This window comes from Rhinatrema bivittatum, chromosome 1, assembly GCF_901001135.1.
Source record: "Rhinatrema bivittatum chromosome 1, aRhiBiv1.1, whole genome shotgun sequence".
Classification (NCBI taxonomy): domain Eukaryota; kingdom Metazoa; phylum Chordata; class Amphibia; order Gymnophiona; family Rhinatrematidae; genus Rhinatrema; species Rhinatrema bivittatum.
Window position 1 is genome coordinate 469,016,739 of NC_042615.1, and position 16,375 is coordinate 469,033,113.

At 44.0% G+C, this 16,375-nt stretch overlaps 2 protein-coding genes across 5 annotated transcripts in view; one reads left to right on the forward strand and one right to left on the reverse strand.

Moving 5' to 3' along the window:
* Positions 1–16,375, forward strand: part of IFT74 (intraflagellar transport 74) — a 584,252-nt gene that overhangs the window by 244,708 nt on the left and 323,169 nt on the right. The gene's annotated exons all lie outside the window — the stretch shown is intronic.
* The window catches only part of LRRC19 (leucine rich repeat containing 19), a 79,396-nt gene that overhangs the window by 58,436 nt on the left and 4,585 nt on the right, over positions 1–16,375 (reverse strand). The gene's annotated exons all lie outside the window — the stretch shown is intronic.

Genomic DNA, 16,375 nt, shown 5'->3' on the forward strand with positions numbered 1-16,375 from the left:
GATGTATTTGAAGCTTTTGATATATAATTCATTTCACTATATTCTGAAATTTAAAACAGCACAACCAGACTTTGTCTGTGCACAGTTAGTACTAATCAGGCTTAAGCTAATGCTAATTGCAAACATGCACAAAGTTAAGGACATCAACTTAATACAAAATGATACATCATAGAAACAATAGTGATTGAAACATTATGATTTAAACAATTGGTAACTAAGGAGCTATTGACATTCCAATCATCCCAATTAACATAGAAACATGACAGTAGACTATGTGGCCTCTCTAGTCTGCCCATTCACACCAGCTGCTCAGCTTTACAATCCCTACCACTTCTTCAGAAATCCCATGTGCTTGTCTCATGCTTTCTTGAATTCAGATACTGTCCTTGTCTCCACTATCTCCATTGGGAGGCTGTTCCATGCATCTACCAATCTTTCTATAAATAAACATTTCCTTAGATTAGTCCTGATTCTACCCCATGACCCCTTATTCCAGAGCCATTTTTCTGTTGAAAGAGGCCTGCCTCCTATGCATTAATACCTTTGAGTTACTTAAATGTCTCCATCATGCTTCCTCATCCCACCTTTCCTCTAGGGTATACATTTTTAAATCTTTTAAGTCTGTCGCCATATGCTTTACAAGAAAAATTCATGGATCATTTTAGTGGCCACCCTATGGACCAACTCCATCCAATATATATTTTTTTGAAGGTGCAATTTCCAGAATTGTACACCAGGGACTTATACTAGAGCACTCAAATTATTTCTAAGTCACCAATATGGAACTGTGTCAAAAGGCTTATATCGAATGTGCTTAGGGTTGCCAACTGGCTCCAGATTTTCAGGACAGGTAGATCTAGTTCTGGTTTTACTCCCCTGCATGCAACTAATTATAGTCCTGATTTTCTTAGGGAATAAGTCCTAGCTTGTAAGGAGCAAAACCAGGACTAGAACGACTGTCCAGAAAATATGGAGCCAGCTGGCAATACTTAATGTGCTCCCTTACTTGAATATTCTGGTTATCTAGTCAAAGAAGTTGATCAGATATGTCTAATAAGACCTACCTCTGGTAAAACGACTCTGCCTTGAATCTTGAATCCATTGGATTCCAGTAACTGCACTATCCTGTGAATATCCTCTCATGTATCATGGTCGTAACAAGGTCGTCTCATAGACCTTTTGCTGTTCTTCCCAAACAGAACAGGAAATGACTTGCTTTTAACATAGGGTCCTCCTTAGGATCTAGTAATTTTCAACCAAGTAGCTGATACAGCTCACATATTCAGCATTCTGTTAACTTAATGCAGCTAAACTCTTCAATTTCTCTGTACAAGAAGACCTCTCTCACAGTATGTCTGCTCAGCTGCTTTAACATCTTTCCTCTGCAATATTCATGCATACTCTCCCTTGTGACTCAATTAAGATTATACTCTGATAACTCAGAATCTACCAAATAAAAACAGACAGCAGAGTGACTAGAATATACCAGTTTAGTAACTATGGGTTACAATGTTTCATCACGATATTCAGTTCTTGGCTCTCACAGCCTGGATGTTGAGAGCAAAATGATTAATTCCTTTGGATTTTCCAATGAAGTGTCTTGGATTTTCTAACTTGTAGAAAGAAATCCATTAGAACAGGAATGACCAGCTCCAGTCTGGTTTAAAGGATTTCCCAAATTTGCATGAACATTACCTCAACTGTATGCAAATCTATTTCATGCATATTAATTAGGGTTATCTTGAAAATCTGACTGGAATATGGTCCTTGAGGACTGCAGTTGGACACCCCTGTATTAGATGATCTTACGAATTTAAATGAAGGTGTATAATCTAGTATGAGGGCAAAGTCTTAGATCCTTTCTCTTGTGCCATACAAAAACTGCTTGAATAATTGTATCATTTCTCAATCTGGCTTCCAATCTACTTCTGTTAGGGAATACTTCAGTAGAATTGGTGCTCATCACTGGCTTGTAGAAAGAAACTCCACCTTTGTACAGCCTTTAGTTGTTAAGTTTGAGAGGCTTGATTCAGTTGAAGCCTTCCATCATGCCATCTGCTTTGTTATTGGACTTCACTGTGGTATTCATTCAACTGTTGAAAGCCCCTTATGAGCCTTTATGCTCTTGCGAGCTCAAGTACCTGACCTGAAAAGTCATGTTTTTGGTGGCTTTAATCCAAGGAATCAGTGAGCTCCAATCCAAAGTAACATACCCACCTAATATTTAGGTGGTAAGCTCCCAGAGGGCTTACAATCTAAATTGTACATGAGGCAATGGAGGTAAAGTGACCTTTAAAGTGCCCAAGGTCACAAGGAGCGACAGTGGGACTCGAACCCTGGCTTCCTGGTTCGTAGGCTACTCCTCCACTCCTGATACTAATACTAAGTTTCATCATAACAAGGTGTTGCTTCACACTTTTCTTATGTTCTTATCTAAGATTTTGTTGGAATGGTATCTTAACCAGTCAGACATCCTTACAACATTTTTTCCAGATAGGCTTATTTGGAATCTATACCCCCAGCCTTTTGTTTTCATGTTTCTGCAAGACTTAAATTGATGTCTTCCATCAAGCTATGCACTTTGTCACAGGACCTCAATGTGGTTCTTATCCAACTAACAAAAAGCCCATTTAATCCTTTGAATTCTTGTGGGGTCAAGTGCTTGTTTCACGCGCAGGTCACCAGAGGCAGGCAGAGCTCCGGAGTCTCAATGCGTGGATGAGACGATGGTGCAAGGAAGAGGGATTCAGTTTTGTTAGGAACTGGGGAACCTTTTGGGGAAGGGCGAGTCTCTTCCGAAAGGATGGGCTTCATCTTAACCAGGGTGGAACCAGACTGCTGGCGCTAACCTTTAAAAAGGAGATAGAGCAGCTTTTAAACTAGAACAAATGGGAAAGCAGACAGTCGCTCAGCAGCGCATGGTTCAGAGAGAGGTATCTTTAAAGGATACTAATGATGCATTAGAATTAGGGCATCCCGACAGTGAGGTTCCAATAATAAGAAAAGTAGTCCAAGTGCCTGTAACTAAAAACTCACCTGAGCTAAAAAATTCTAACTTATCCCTATCAATTAAAAAGCAGAATGAAAATACAAACAAAAAACAAACTTTGAAATGTTTGTATGCTAATGCCAGAAGTCTAAGACGTAAGATGGGAGAATTAGAATGTATAGCAGTGAATGATGACATAGACTTAATTGGCATCTCAGAGACATGGTGGAAGGAGGATAACCAATGGGACAGTGCTATACCGGGGTACACATTATATTGCAATGACAAAGAGGAGCACCCGGGAGGTGGTGTGGCGCTTTATGTCCGGGATGGCATAGAGTCCAACAGGATAAGCATCCTGCATATAAGACTAAATGCAAAATTGAATCTTTATGGGTAGAAATCCCTTGTGTGTCGGGGAACACTATAGTGACAGGAGTATACTACCGTCCACCTGGTCAAGATAGTGAGACGGACAGTGAAATACTAAGAGAAATTAGGGAAGCTAACCAAATTGGTAGTGCGATAATAATGGAAGACTTCCATTACCCCAATATTAACTGAGTAAATGTATCATCAGGACATGCTAGAAAGATAACATTCCTGGATGGAATAAATGATAGCTTTATGGAGCAATTGGTTCAGGAACCAACGAGAGAGGGAGCAATTTTAGATCTAATTCTCAGTGGAGCACAGGACTCTTGGTGAGAGAGGTAACGGTAGTGGGGCCGCTTGGCAATAGTGATCATAATATGATCAAATTTGAATTAATGACTGGAAGAGGAACAGTATGCAAATCCACGGCTCTCATGCTAAACTTTCAAAAGGGAAACTTTGATAAAATGAGAAAAATTGTTAGAAAAAACTGAAAGGAGCAGCTGCAAAAGTAAAAAATGTGCAAGAGGCGTGGTCATTGTTAAAAAATACCATTCTAGAAGCACAGTCCAGATGTATTCCACACATTAAGAAAGGTGGAAAGAAGGCAAAACGATTACCGGCATGGTTAAAAGGGGAGGTGAAAGAAGCTATTTTAGCCAAAAGATCTTCATTCCAAAAATTGGAAGAAGGATCCAACAGAAGAAAATAGGATAATGCATACATGTTGGCAAGTTAAATGTAAGACATTGATAAGACAGGCTAAGAGAGAATTTGAAAAGAAGTTGGCCGTAGAGGCAAAAACTCACAGTAAAAACTTTGTAAAATATATCCGAAGCAGAAAGCTTCGGATATATTTAAAAAGAGGGAGTCAGTCGGACCGTTAGATGATCGAGATGTTAAAGGGGCACTTAGAGAAGATAAGGCCATCGCAGAAATATTAAATGATTTCTTTGCTTCGGTGTTTACTGAAGAGGATGTTGGGGAGGTAGCCGTACCGGAGAAGGTTTTCATGGATAATGATTCAGATGGACTGAATCAAATCATGGTGAACCTAGAGGATGTGGTAGACCTGATTGACAAACTGAAGAGTAGTAAATCACCTGGACCAGATGGTATACACCCCAGAGTTCTGAAGGAACTAAAAAATGAAATTTCAGACCTATTAGTAAAAATTTGTAACCTATTATTAAAATCATCCATTGTACCTGAAGACTGGAGGATAGCTAATGTAACCCCAATATTTAAAAAGGGCTCCAGGGGCGATCCGGGAAACTACAGACCGGTTAGCCTGACTTCAGTGGCAGGAAAAATAGTGGAAAGTGTTCTAAACATCAAAATCACAGAACATATAGAAAGATTTTCAGATACTTGAAAAACTTTAATGATCCAAAGACTACGAAAAACCGTTTCCATCAGAAAAAAATCAGCAGAACCAGAGGTCACGAGCTGAGGCTCCAGGGAGGAAGACTAAGAACCAATGTCAGGAAGTATTTCTTCACAGAAAGGGTGGTGGATGCCTGGAATGCCCTTCCGGAGGAAGTGGTGAAGTCTAAAACTGTGAAGGACTTCAAAGGGGCGTGGGATAAACTCTGTGGGTCCATCAAGTCTAGAGGACGTGAATAAAGAGGAGGCAGCAAAACACTGCACGGAGCGGCAGTAGCCACAGAGGCATTCACGGAGCGGGATGCCAGTGGTTGGTGTTCCACCTTCATGGAGCGGAAGGATGGAGGGCTGCCATCTCCAAAAAAAAACAAAAAACCCAGGGGTGGGTAAGAGTATGGGGCAGGGGTGTGGCCTGCTTGTTGCAGCGGTTGCTGCCCCTAATTGAGCTGGATGTTCACTTGGTTGCAGATCCGGCGCTGCTTTCTACATTGGTGGTGGGGTGGAGGGGAATTAGGGCTGGAGGGTACTGGAAGCCAATAGTAACAGGTGGGAGAGAGAAAAAGATAAAAAAAAAAAAAAAAGATAAAGTGCGTAGCTTGCTGGGCAGACTGGATGGGCCGTTCGGTCTTCTTCTGCCGTCATTTCTATGTTTCTATAATGGAACAAAGTCAGCATGGCTTTACCCAAGGCAAGTCTTGCCTCACAAATCTGCTTCACTTTTTTGAAGGAGTTAATAAACATGTGGATAAAGGTGAACCGGTAGATGTAGTATACTTGGATTTTCAGAAGGCGTTTGACAAAGTTCCTCATGAGAGGCTTCTAGGAAAAGTAAAAAGTCATGGGATAGGTGGCGATGTCCTTTCGTGGATTGCATACTGGCTAAAAGACAGGAAACAGAGAGTAGGATTAAATGGACAATTTTCTCAGTGGAAGGGAGTGGACAGTGGAGTGCCTCAGGGATCTGTATTGGGACCCTTACTTTTCAATATATTTATAAATGATCTGGAAAGAAATACGACGAGTGAGATAATCAAATTTGCAGATGACACAAAATTGTTCAGAGTAGTTAAATCACAAGCAGATTGTGATAAATTGCAGGAAGACCTTGTGAGACTGGAAAATTGGGCATCCAAATGGCAGATGAAATTTAATGTGGATAAGTGCAAGGTAATGCATATAGGGAAAAATAACCCATGCTATAGTTACACAATGTTAGGTTCCATATTAGGTGCTACAACCCAAGAAAGAGATCTAGGCGTCATAGTGGATAACTCATTGAAATCGTCGGTTCAGTGTGCTGCGGCAGTCAAAAAAGCAAACAGAATGTTGGGAATTATTAGAAAGGGAATGGTGAATAAAACCTGAAATGTCATAATGCCTCTGTATCGCTCCATGGTGAGACCACACCTTGAATACTGTGTACAATTCTAGTCGCCGCATCTCAAAAAAGATATAATTGCAATGGAGAAGGTACAGAGAAAGGCTACCAAAATGATAAGGGGAATGGAACAGCTCCCCTATGAGAAAAGACTAAAGAGGTTAAGACTTTTCAGCTTGGAGAAGAGACGGCTGAGGGGGGATATGATAGAGGTGTTTAAAATCATGAGAGGTCTAGAACGGGTAGATGTGAATCGGTTATTTACTCTTTCGGATAATAGAAAGACTAGGGGGCACCCCATGAAGTTAGCATGTGACACATTTAAAACTAATCGGAGAAAGTTCTTTTTTACTCAACGCACAATTAAACTCTGGAATTTGTTGCCAGAGGATGTGGTTAGTGCAGTTATTATAGCTGTGTTTAAAAAGGGATTGGATAAGTTCTTGGAGGAGAAGTCCATTACCTGCTGTTAATTGGGTTGACTTGGAAAATAGCCACTGCTGTTACTAGCAACGGTAACATGGAATAGACTTAGTTTTTGGGTACTTGCCAGGTTCTTATTGCCTGGATTGGCCACTGTTGGAAACAGAATGCTGGGCTTGATGGGCCCTTGGTCTGACCCAGTATGGCATGTTCTTATGTTCTTATCGAATGTTTTATGTTTTTGGTGGCAGGCACTTCGACCCAAAGAGTTAGTGAGCTCCAGGCAGTAGCAACGTATCTACCTTGTACTGAATTTCATCCTAACAGGATGGTGCTTCACACTCATCCCAAGTTCCTGCTTAGGTGTTATGCCCACCGGCCTCGGCCAGCTCAATTCACTTCATGTCATACTTGGCCTTCTACTCCTGGTACACTTGCGGCCGTATCCAGTAGCTGCCACCGTGTTCCTCCTGGCTCCCTGTGCTCCACGTAGCAGCTGGGATGCCGCCGACCATCGTTCTGACCCGGGGCCTCCCTAGGCGCGCACGTCATCTGTCCTCCCTTTAAAGTGCCAATGGCAGGAACTTCAGGCTCGTCCCCGGCTGATGACATCACTGGCCCGGGATACTTAAGGACTACCTCCATCCACTACTAACCGACTTGGCAACGAGTTCCCTGGTTCCTAGCTGGTGCTTGCTCCACTACTTCGGACTTGTTGTTCCTGCTGTATGGATCCCTGCTGTACTCGCTGGTATCCTGTCTCGGTACCTCCTGCTTCTCGGGGCCTGGCTCAGCGCTTCTACTTCTGGGACCCTGTCTCAGCGCTTCCCATTCCTCTGGGCCTGGCTCAGCGTTTCTACATCTGGGACCCTGCCTCGGTGCTTCCCGCTCCTTGGGGCCTGGCTCAGAGCTTCTACTTCTGGGACCCTGTCTCAGCACCTTCCGCTCCTCGGGGCCTGGTTCAGCACTTCTACATCTGGGACTCTGTCTCTGTGCTCCCGCTTCTCGGGGTTGTCTCAGTGCCTCTACATCTGGGACCCTGTCTTTGTGCTCCTGCTCCTCAGGACCAGTCTCAGTGCTTCTACATCGGGGATCCTGCTTCAGCGCTTCCATTCTTTGGGACCTGGCTCAGCACTGCTACATCACGAGACCCTGTCACGGTGCTTCTGCCCTTCGGGGCCAGGGTCAGAGCTTCTACGTCACAAGATGCTGCCTCTGCACTTCTGCTCTGGACCTGTCTCAGCGCTGTCACGGGACCCTGCCTTGGCGCTTCCCGCTCCTTGGGGCCTGGCTCAGCGCTTCTACTTCTGGGACCCTGTCTCTGCACCTCCCGCTCCTCGGGGCCTGGCTCAGCACTTCTACATCTGGGACTCTGTCTCTGTGCTCCCGCTTCTCGAGGTTGTCTCAGCGCCTCTACATCTGGGACCCTTTCTCTGTGCTTCCGCTTCTCAGGACCAGTCTCAGTGCTTCTACATCGGGGATCCTGCTTCAGCGCCTCCACTCTTCGGGACCTGGCTCAGCACTGCTACATCACGAGACCCTGTCACAGTGCTTCTGCCCTTCAGGGCCAGGGTCAGAGCTTCTACGTCACAAGATGCTGTCTCTACACTTCTGCTGTGGACCTGTCTCAGCGCTTCTACATCACAGGTCCCTGTTACTGCACTGCCGTCCCTCAGGCAGTCTCTCTGTACTTCTTCTCTACTCTAACCTGCTATAGCGGATTCCCCGCTCTAGCCCTGCTTCAGCATACCACTATACAAGCCTCTGCTCCTGCACTTCCTCTCCTCGGGGCCAGTCCCTCGAGGTCCTGCTCCACTGCCTTTGGAACTGCTGTAGCATCTCACCCCTTGAGGCTTTCTCTCTCTCTCCGAGAGTGCCTCGGCCTTGGACTGAACCTAACCGCTCCGACACACTCTGCTTCCAGCCGCCTACTCTCTCCGAGACCAGCCACACAGAGGTGCACCTAATACCTGCCGGTCCCGGCATCCAAGGGCCCAACCTGCGGGGAACGAGGGCCGGTACTGACGAAGTTCCTGTCTGCCTCTTTTCCCGGCCAGCCTTGCCTCCCAACGGTGGGGACCTGCGGGGCTCAACCCGCAGGTAGTGTCAACCTCAACTCGGGGCAAGGGTCCACAATCCCTAACATTAGGGTCATACCTCCTCTGCCATGAAACTGTCCATATCTGGTCATTGGGCCCCCGAGGACGGCATCTTCTTCTGGGTCATGTATCTTCCCAGGACAGACAACGTCTTGGCGGACTCTTTGAGTCGGGCCTTCCGACCACACAAGTGGTCCCTGAAACAAGAGGTAGCGAACCTCATCTTTCACCTGTGGGGGACCCAGAACATATATCTGTTCGCTTTCCCAGACAACAAGAAGGTAGATAGATTCTGCTTATTTGGACGGGTGGACAGAGGATCAATGTCAGATGCCGTCTCTCGTCATTGGGGCACTGGTCTGCTATACGCTTAACCTCCCCTTCCACTAATCTCGAAAACTCTCCAAAAGCTGCAAGAGGACCGAGGTTTACCCTTTTGACCTCGCCAGGTCTGGTTCCCTCTTTTACGGGAGCTGGCCTCATGCCCTCTGATCCGGCTGGGGACTGCTCCACACCTGATCTCTCAGGACCAGGGCAGGCTTTGGCATTGCAACCTCCAAGCCCTGTCTCTCATGGCTTGATGTTGACCAGGTACCGTACAGGCACACAGACTCTCAGAAGGCTTGTCCCAAGTCCTCTTGGAGTCCAGGAAACCTTCCATGAGAAAATCCTACAATCTAAAGTGGAAGAGGTTTTCAGCTTGGTGTATTGGGTGTGGGCTGGAACCCTTCTCTTGTTCCCCACTGCAGCTTTGGGGACTACCTGTTGCATCTCTCTGAGTTGGGCTTGCAAACAACTTCAGTGAGGGTTCATCTTAGTGCCATCGGAGTATACCACCAGGGGAGAGATGGTGCTTCTATTTCCACCTATCCGCTAGTGGGGCAGTTCATGCAAGACTTGTTGCTACTTAAGCCTCCTACTTGGCCCCCAATGGTCCCTTAGGACCTCAGTGTAGTCTTGTCCCAGCTCATGAAGACTCCATTTGAGCCTCTGTGGCCTTGTGATCTGAAGTACCTGTCCTGGAAGGCCATCTTCTTGGTGGTAGTTACTTCAGCAAACAGGGTCAGTAAGCTACAGGCTCTGGTGTCATACCCCCCTTATACAAAGTTTTGTCATGATAAGGTGGTTTTGCATATGCAGCCGAAGTTCCTTCTGAAGGTGGCCATGGAATTCCATCTCAATGAGTCCATTGTGTTGCCTTCCTTTTTCAAAGGCTGCATGCTCACCATGGTGAACGTGCACTGCATACTCTGGATTGTAAAAGGGCCATGGCCTTTTACCTGGAACGGACGGTACCTCACCGCCTGTCCACTCAGCTTTTTGTCTCCTTCAATAAAAATAGGTTGGGAGTCGCAGAGTCTAAGCAGACCATATCCCACTGGTTAACAGATTGTATTTCCTTTTGCTACGGTCAAGCGGGCTTGCACCTTGAAGATCACGTCAAGGCTCATTCCGCTCAAGCCATGTTGGTTTCGATGGTTGACTTGTGTGCTGTCTCCATTCACGAGATATGTAGGGCGGCAACCTGGAGTTCCCTCCACATTTTCACCTCTCATTATTGTCTGGACAAGGGTGGGTCGACATGACAGTCATTTTGGTAGGTCGGCCCTCCATAATCTTTTTCAGCCATGAAAACCCAACTTTTCTTGCCTTGGGCCCTTCCTTGGGTGCAGGCTTGCTCACCCGGTTCTAGTAGCTCTAATTGTTGTGCACGTTGGCACCTGTTCTCTGCTGCCTATGTTGGGAGCAGCCTGTAGCTACAAAATCACCCATGTGTGAGGACTACCGTCCTGCTTATCCTTGGAGAAAGCAGAGTTGCTTACCTGTAACAGGTGTTCTCCAAGGACAGCAGGATGTTAGTCCTCACGAAACCCACCCTCCACGCTGCAGACTTGGGTTTCTTTTAGGGATGTGCATTCGTTTTGAACGAATGCGGAATCCGCAACATATAGGTCCCTATTCGTTGCATTCATGGGATTCCGAAACGTATGGCGAACCCCCACGAATGCAACGTATCATTAACGAATAAAACCCCCACCCTCCTGACCCCCCCCCATGACTTGCGGACCAGCGGGGGTCCTGGAGCGATCTCCTGCACTCGAGCCGTCGGCTGCCGGTATTCAAAATGGCGCCGATAGCCTTTGCCTTTACTATGTCACAGGGGCTACTGGTGCCATTGGTCAGCCCCTGTCACATGATAGGAGCAATGGATGGCCGGTGCCATCTTGTGCTCCTACCATGTGACTGGGGCCGACTAAAAGCCCCTTGACATAGTAAGGGGAAAGGCTATCAGCGCCATTTTGAATACCAGCAGCCGACAGCCCGAGTGCAAGAGATCGCTCCAGGACCCCCGCTGGACCACCAGGGACTTTTGGCAAGTCTTGGGGGGGGACTCCTGACCCCCCCAAGAGGGTCAGGAGTCTTGGGGGGGTCAGGAGGGTGGGGGGTTGTAGTAAATTAAATTTAAAGAGTTGGAATGGGGTTTTGTTTTTTGGTTTTTTTTTTTAACTTTAATGGGAAACGAATACCATATGTAACTAATGGACGAATCGGGGTCCCCGAAAACGGATGTAACGGATTTGGGTCTCGACGAATACGAATACCGAATCGAACCTATCGGCTCTGCTGCACATCCCTAGTTTCTTTTGGTTTGTTATTTTATTTTTCGCAAACTCTGTCATAAGACTGGAGAGGGACCCCGCATGGATGTGTGAATAGCGGCATGCTGGGCCTGCTCAGTGTGTCAGTCAAAGTTTCTAGAAGCTTTGACAAATGTTTTCCATGCCAGGCTCCATCTGATGATGTCACTCATGTGTGAGGACTAACATCCTGCTGTCCTTGGAGAACACCTGTTACAGGTAAGCAACTCTGCTTTCTCAGAGATGTTAGGCGTCATGGGCCCTGCTTTCTCAGAGATGTTAGGCATCATGGGCCCTCATATCTTTCAGAGGAGCTTTGTTCTAAGATGAATATGCCACTGATCTCCCATCAGGACCTTCTTTGCCAAAATCTAAGAACAGGTCTCCTCCTGAAGACCTGTCCTTCTCAGATTTTGTTCAAAGAATGGCTAAAGCTATCTCTTTTGAGTTAAAGGTTGAAGATGAAACCAGGTTATCAATTCAAATATCTGCACAACCCTAAAGAATTGAAATGGTTTCTGCCTACTATCTCTTTCAGTATGTAAGAAGAGGATGTAAGAGAATCTCATACCATATATTGGTAAGAAAGCAGATATAAAGCATCATATCAAAGCAGCAAAGTGATTTGACCAGCTCCAGTTACCTCTCTAAAGTGTAGTAGTCAAATCTGCCTTTAAAAGGCAGATTTGACTACTACAGTGCCCCCTGGATATGAGCCTTTAAAAGGCAGATTTGATGCCTCAGTGCCCCCTGGATATGAGCCTCAAACTTTGGACCTTCTTGAAAGAAAACATTCTTGAAAGAAAACATCAGAATCCAGTGCTGGAGGAGACTCAAGAATTCACTGAATTGCTCCTTGAAGAGAAATGGGCAGAATTATGTTACCTCATGGATACCAATGAAGAGCATGAAAAGTGTCTAGTCTATACAACCTGTCCAATGTACAGAACCTATTCATTGCCACCTCTGAATCACCTTTAACATCTCAAAATGTTTCTGGAATATCTAGAAAGAATTTTTATCTTTCAAAAAAATATTTTTTTTCATCCCAGACAGCAGGGCTGAAGTTCTCACCATTGCAACAAAAGCAGCCAAAACCCCATAGTGCCAGGGTCTGTTTTGTATTGGATCTATAGTCAGAATCCCAGTCTCCATTCTGGAAAACCTCCCTGTTTAAGAAAGTTTGAAGATTTTTCTAAACCATTAGTCCACTGTAACTTCATACAGCTGGATCTGCCTAATCATGAAGGAAAGCTACAGGAATCCCTCCAAAATTATCCACCCAAACGAACATTAAAGCTCAATAAGAACTAGGACCTGTTCAGGTTTGAAATTTACTCCCTCTTGTAAGCTAGAATGGTCAAACCTGTCCCACCGTGGGAGGAGGGTTGGGTTTGTTTTTCTCCAGGTCATCAAAAAGACACCAGGGTTCCAACCCATGATTGATCTAAAGGCCTTGAACAAAATTCTACAAAGGGAACAGTTGAACATAGTTACCATAGGCTCTGTTATTCCTCTTCCAAACATGGATGACTTGTCTTAGTAACATAGTAATGATGGCAGAAAAAGTAGTAACTGCCGCTCCGTGCAGGTTACCCCCATGTTTCTGTTAAGGGTACCCCCACGTTTCTGTTAAGGGTAAAACCAAATTTTCAGCTCAGTATCGATGTATTGGCTGGGAATTGAACCCGGGTCAACTGCTTGGAAGGCAGCCATGCTCACCAACATACCACCAATACTGCCTCTACAGGAGGCCTACATACAAACAGAGATGAGGATGAATCCCAATCATATGAAATATCTCAGATTTATAGTAGAGATACTTCACCTTCAGTACCTAGTACTGCAGGTATTCATAAAATATCTGATAGGCATAACGTTTTTATGCAGACTGAGGGCTTATGTGTTCCCTGCTTGGGAACATCTTTGACAGGGGTGGATAAATCCATGCCAATCACCATATGCCTGCTACGGTCACTAAGGTTTTTCATTAACTATACGAAATCCAATTTGAGTCTGGCACCTGAATTGGAATTTATAGGGGTTCTGCTAGCCATAGTGGAAGGAATAATTCAAAATAATAAGGTATCAGCTTGCAGCATTCTGAAAATATTATGCCTTACGGCTTCTACAGTTGATGTAACTCCCATGGCACATCTCTATATGAGACAAACCCAGTCAACTCTAAAGACTTAAGGGAACCAAACTACTCAGGACTCTAAGAGAACACCTGTGTCATGAAAGAATTCAGATACTCCCTGTCTTGATGGCTTTCCCATTCTAATTCTTTAACTTTTTCTTTATTGTAATGTCAGTCCTTTTTTCTTTCCATTGTAGATATAATTCAAAATAGCATTGTTCACAGATTGATATAATATATTTCTTAGTACATCAAATTCAATGAATTAAAAACATAAGAAAGAAAGTAGGCTCTGTCAGTTTATGAAACAATGTAAGCCTACCAGAGCCTCAAAAAGAATAAAAAATTAAATGCTATAACCGAGATCTCAGAGAACATCAGTTTTTCCAAATGGCCCGCCATACATTAAATTAAAGATTCAAAATAAGACACAATTTTAAAATTTAAGGTTTAAATCAAAGAATCCTTAGAGAATGTTTAAAATAGATCACAACCATGTTCTACTATTGCAAGGGTTCTCAACGGAGTTCCAGGACACACCTCACCTGTCAAGTTTTCAGAAATTCCACAATTAATATGCATGAAACAGCATTGCCTCCATTATATGCAAATCTAAATCATGCATATTTACCGTGGATATCCTAAAAACCTAATTGGTAAGAATCCTTGCATTGTATATTTTGTCCACAATAACGTAGAATCATCTAAATCATGTAATATGTTTATATTCCCTAAGATAACTAAAAATTTAGCTGTAAAGAATTTTGGAACCTGAATATTAATTTCTCAAAAGTCATTACACATTTTAAAAAATCTTTTCCTATATCATTAAATAATCAAGAAATGTCCTGAAAAATGGTACTCATGAATTACCCAACCTTAAGACTTTATTTCAACAATTTCCAGAATCAGATCCTTTTCATGTTTGAGAATATGGAGAGATCATTAAGAGCTTAAGAACCAGTAGTTCATTGAACCCTGCAAACTGTCTATATTGTAGCCTGTCCAGGTCTCTTGGAATTACCCATCTGATTCCAAATAGGAAAGCCCTTTCCATATTACTCACTTCCAGAAGCGGGAGATGGAGACACATCATGTTATCTGATTAAGTAAGATTAATGGATCTATCCTTTAGAAACACATCCAGACCTTTTTTAAATTTGACTAAATTACTAGCCTTGATCACATTCTCTGGCATCAAATTCCATATCTCAGTTATACTTTGACTGAAAGAATACTTTCTAGAATTTGTTTTAAATCTGCTACTAGATAGCTTCATGGAGTGACCCCTAGTCCTAATTCTATTGGAAAGAATAAATAAACTTTCCTTATCAACTTGCGTTATACTACTCATGATTTTGTACACCTCTATCATCTCCTCTGTCTTCTCTAATATTGTTTGCTAGAGTAAATAACTGTTTCCTGTTAACTTGTTCTACACTACTCATGATTTTGCACACCTCTATCATGTCCCCTCTGTTGTCTCTTCTCCAAGCTTCAGAGTCCTAATCTGTCGAACCTTTCTTCATACAGAAGTGGTTCCATCCCTTTAATCATTTTTGTCGCCCTTTTCTGCACCTTTTCTAGTTCTACTATGTCTTTTTTGAGATATGTGAATAGAATTGCACACAATACTCAGGGCCAGTGCAAGGGTATTGGGCCCCCTAGGCAAATCTTCAGCCTTGCGCCCCCCTCCCCAGCCCTGCTTTTTAATCTCTGGCCATCAGTGAGTAGGTTGGACTCCGCCTGCAGCTCTCCTAGGTCTCTCTTGGTCTTCTGCAATGGGCGGAATGGGCTCTGCCCATGGCTCTCCCAGGTCTTTCTTGGTGGTCTGCTGCAGGCTGGATAAACTGTGCTCGCAGCCCCACTGGGCCTTTCTCCAAATCTGGACCGTGAGCGGGATAGGCTGTGCTCACAGCCCCGCACAGCTGCTCTTTTCCGCCATCTAATTGTTGGTGTTCTAGACGACTGCCTAGTTCGCTTAATGGAAGCATGGGTCTGATAATATTCAAGATGCTGTTGCACCATGGCTTGATAAAGGAGTTATTATATTCCTTGTTTTTATTATATTTCCTGATTTTTTTCTCTATTCCTTTCTGAATAATTCCTAGTATTCTATTTCCTTTTTTAACTGAGCTGAAGATTTCAGTGTATTGTCTTTAATAACTCCAATATCCATTTGCTGTGTGGTAATTCTTGTGTTACTTTAGTTTGGATTTTTTTTTACTATGTACATCACTATTAGAAGTTGCTTGTCTATGCCCCAACTGGGACTGTTACCTGATCCAAACTGCAGTCAGAGACAATAGGTTTTATTTAACAACCTATTATACTAGAGGCTAATCTACAGAAAAGAGCAATGTCTTAAGCTCTCCCATAACAAACTCAAGCTTTACCTGACTGGGTTATACTCAGTGCCCCTAGCCTCCCATTATTGTGCAGCCACTGGAAAAATTGCATAATCAGTTTGTTGCCACATAATTGACAACGTGCCACAGAGTGAACATACCTGAAGTTTTCCTACTTCCTAATTCAATCTTTCTTCAGCATCAGTTCTCTCTGCTCCTGCTCCTGCCTATCCCCTCATAAACACCCTGTAGGGGACAGGAGGTGGAGTAAGACAGGCTGTAGCAGATGAAAGAAGAAGCACTCTGCTCCCTAATCCAATTTCTTTCCTTCTCTTGTTCCCCACCCCCTTTTTCCTGTCCTGGAAGGTACAGGAGGGGAGAGATGAAATTGGAGTAGACAGAGAAGGCAGTCAGAATGTTTGATCCCTCAAAGATCTCTCAACTCAAACCAAAGATTATTTTGATATAATTCCCAGATGGAATGATGTCCCTTTAGAAGAATGGCATCTTTATACAAAGGTTTTTGCACTATAGTGGCCAATAATACACCATTTACAAGAACCTAAATGTGTTTTTTAAAGTCTGCAACTGATGGTGT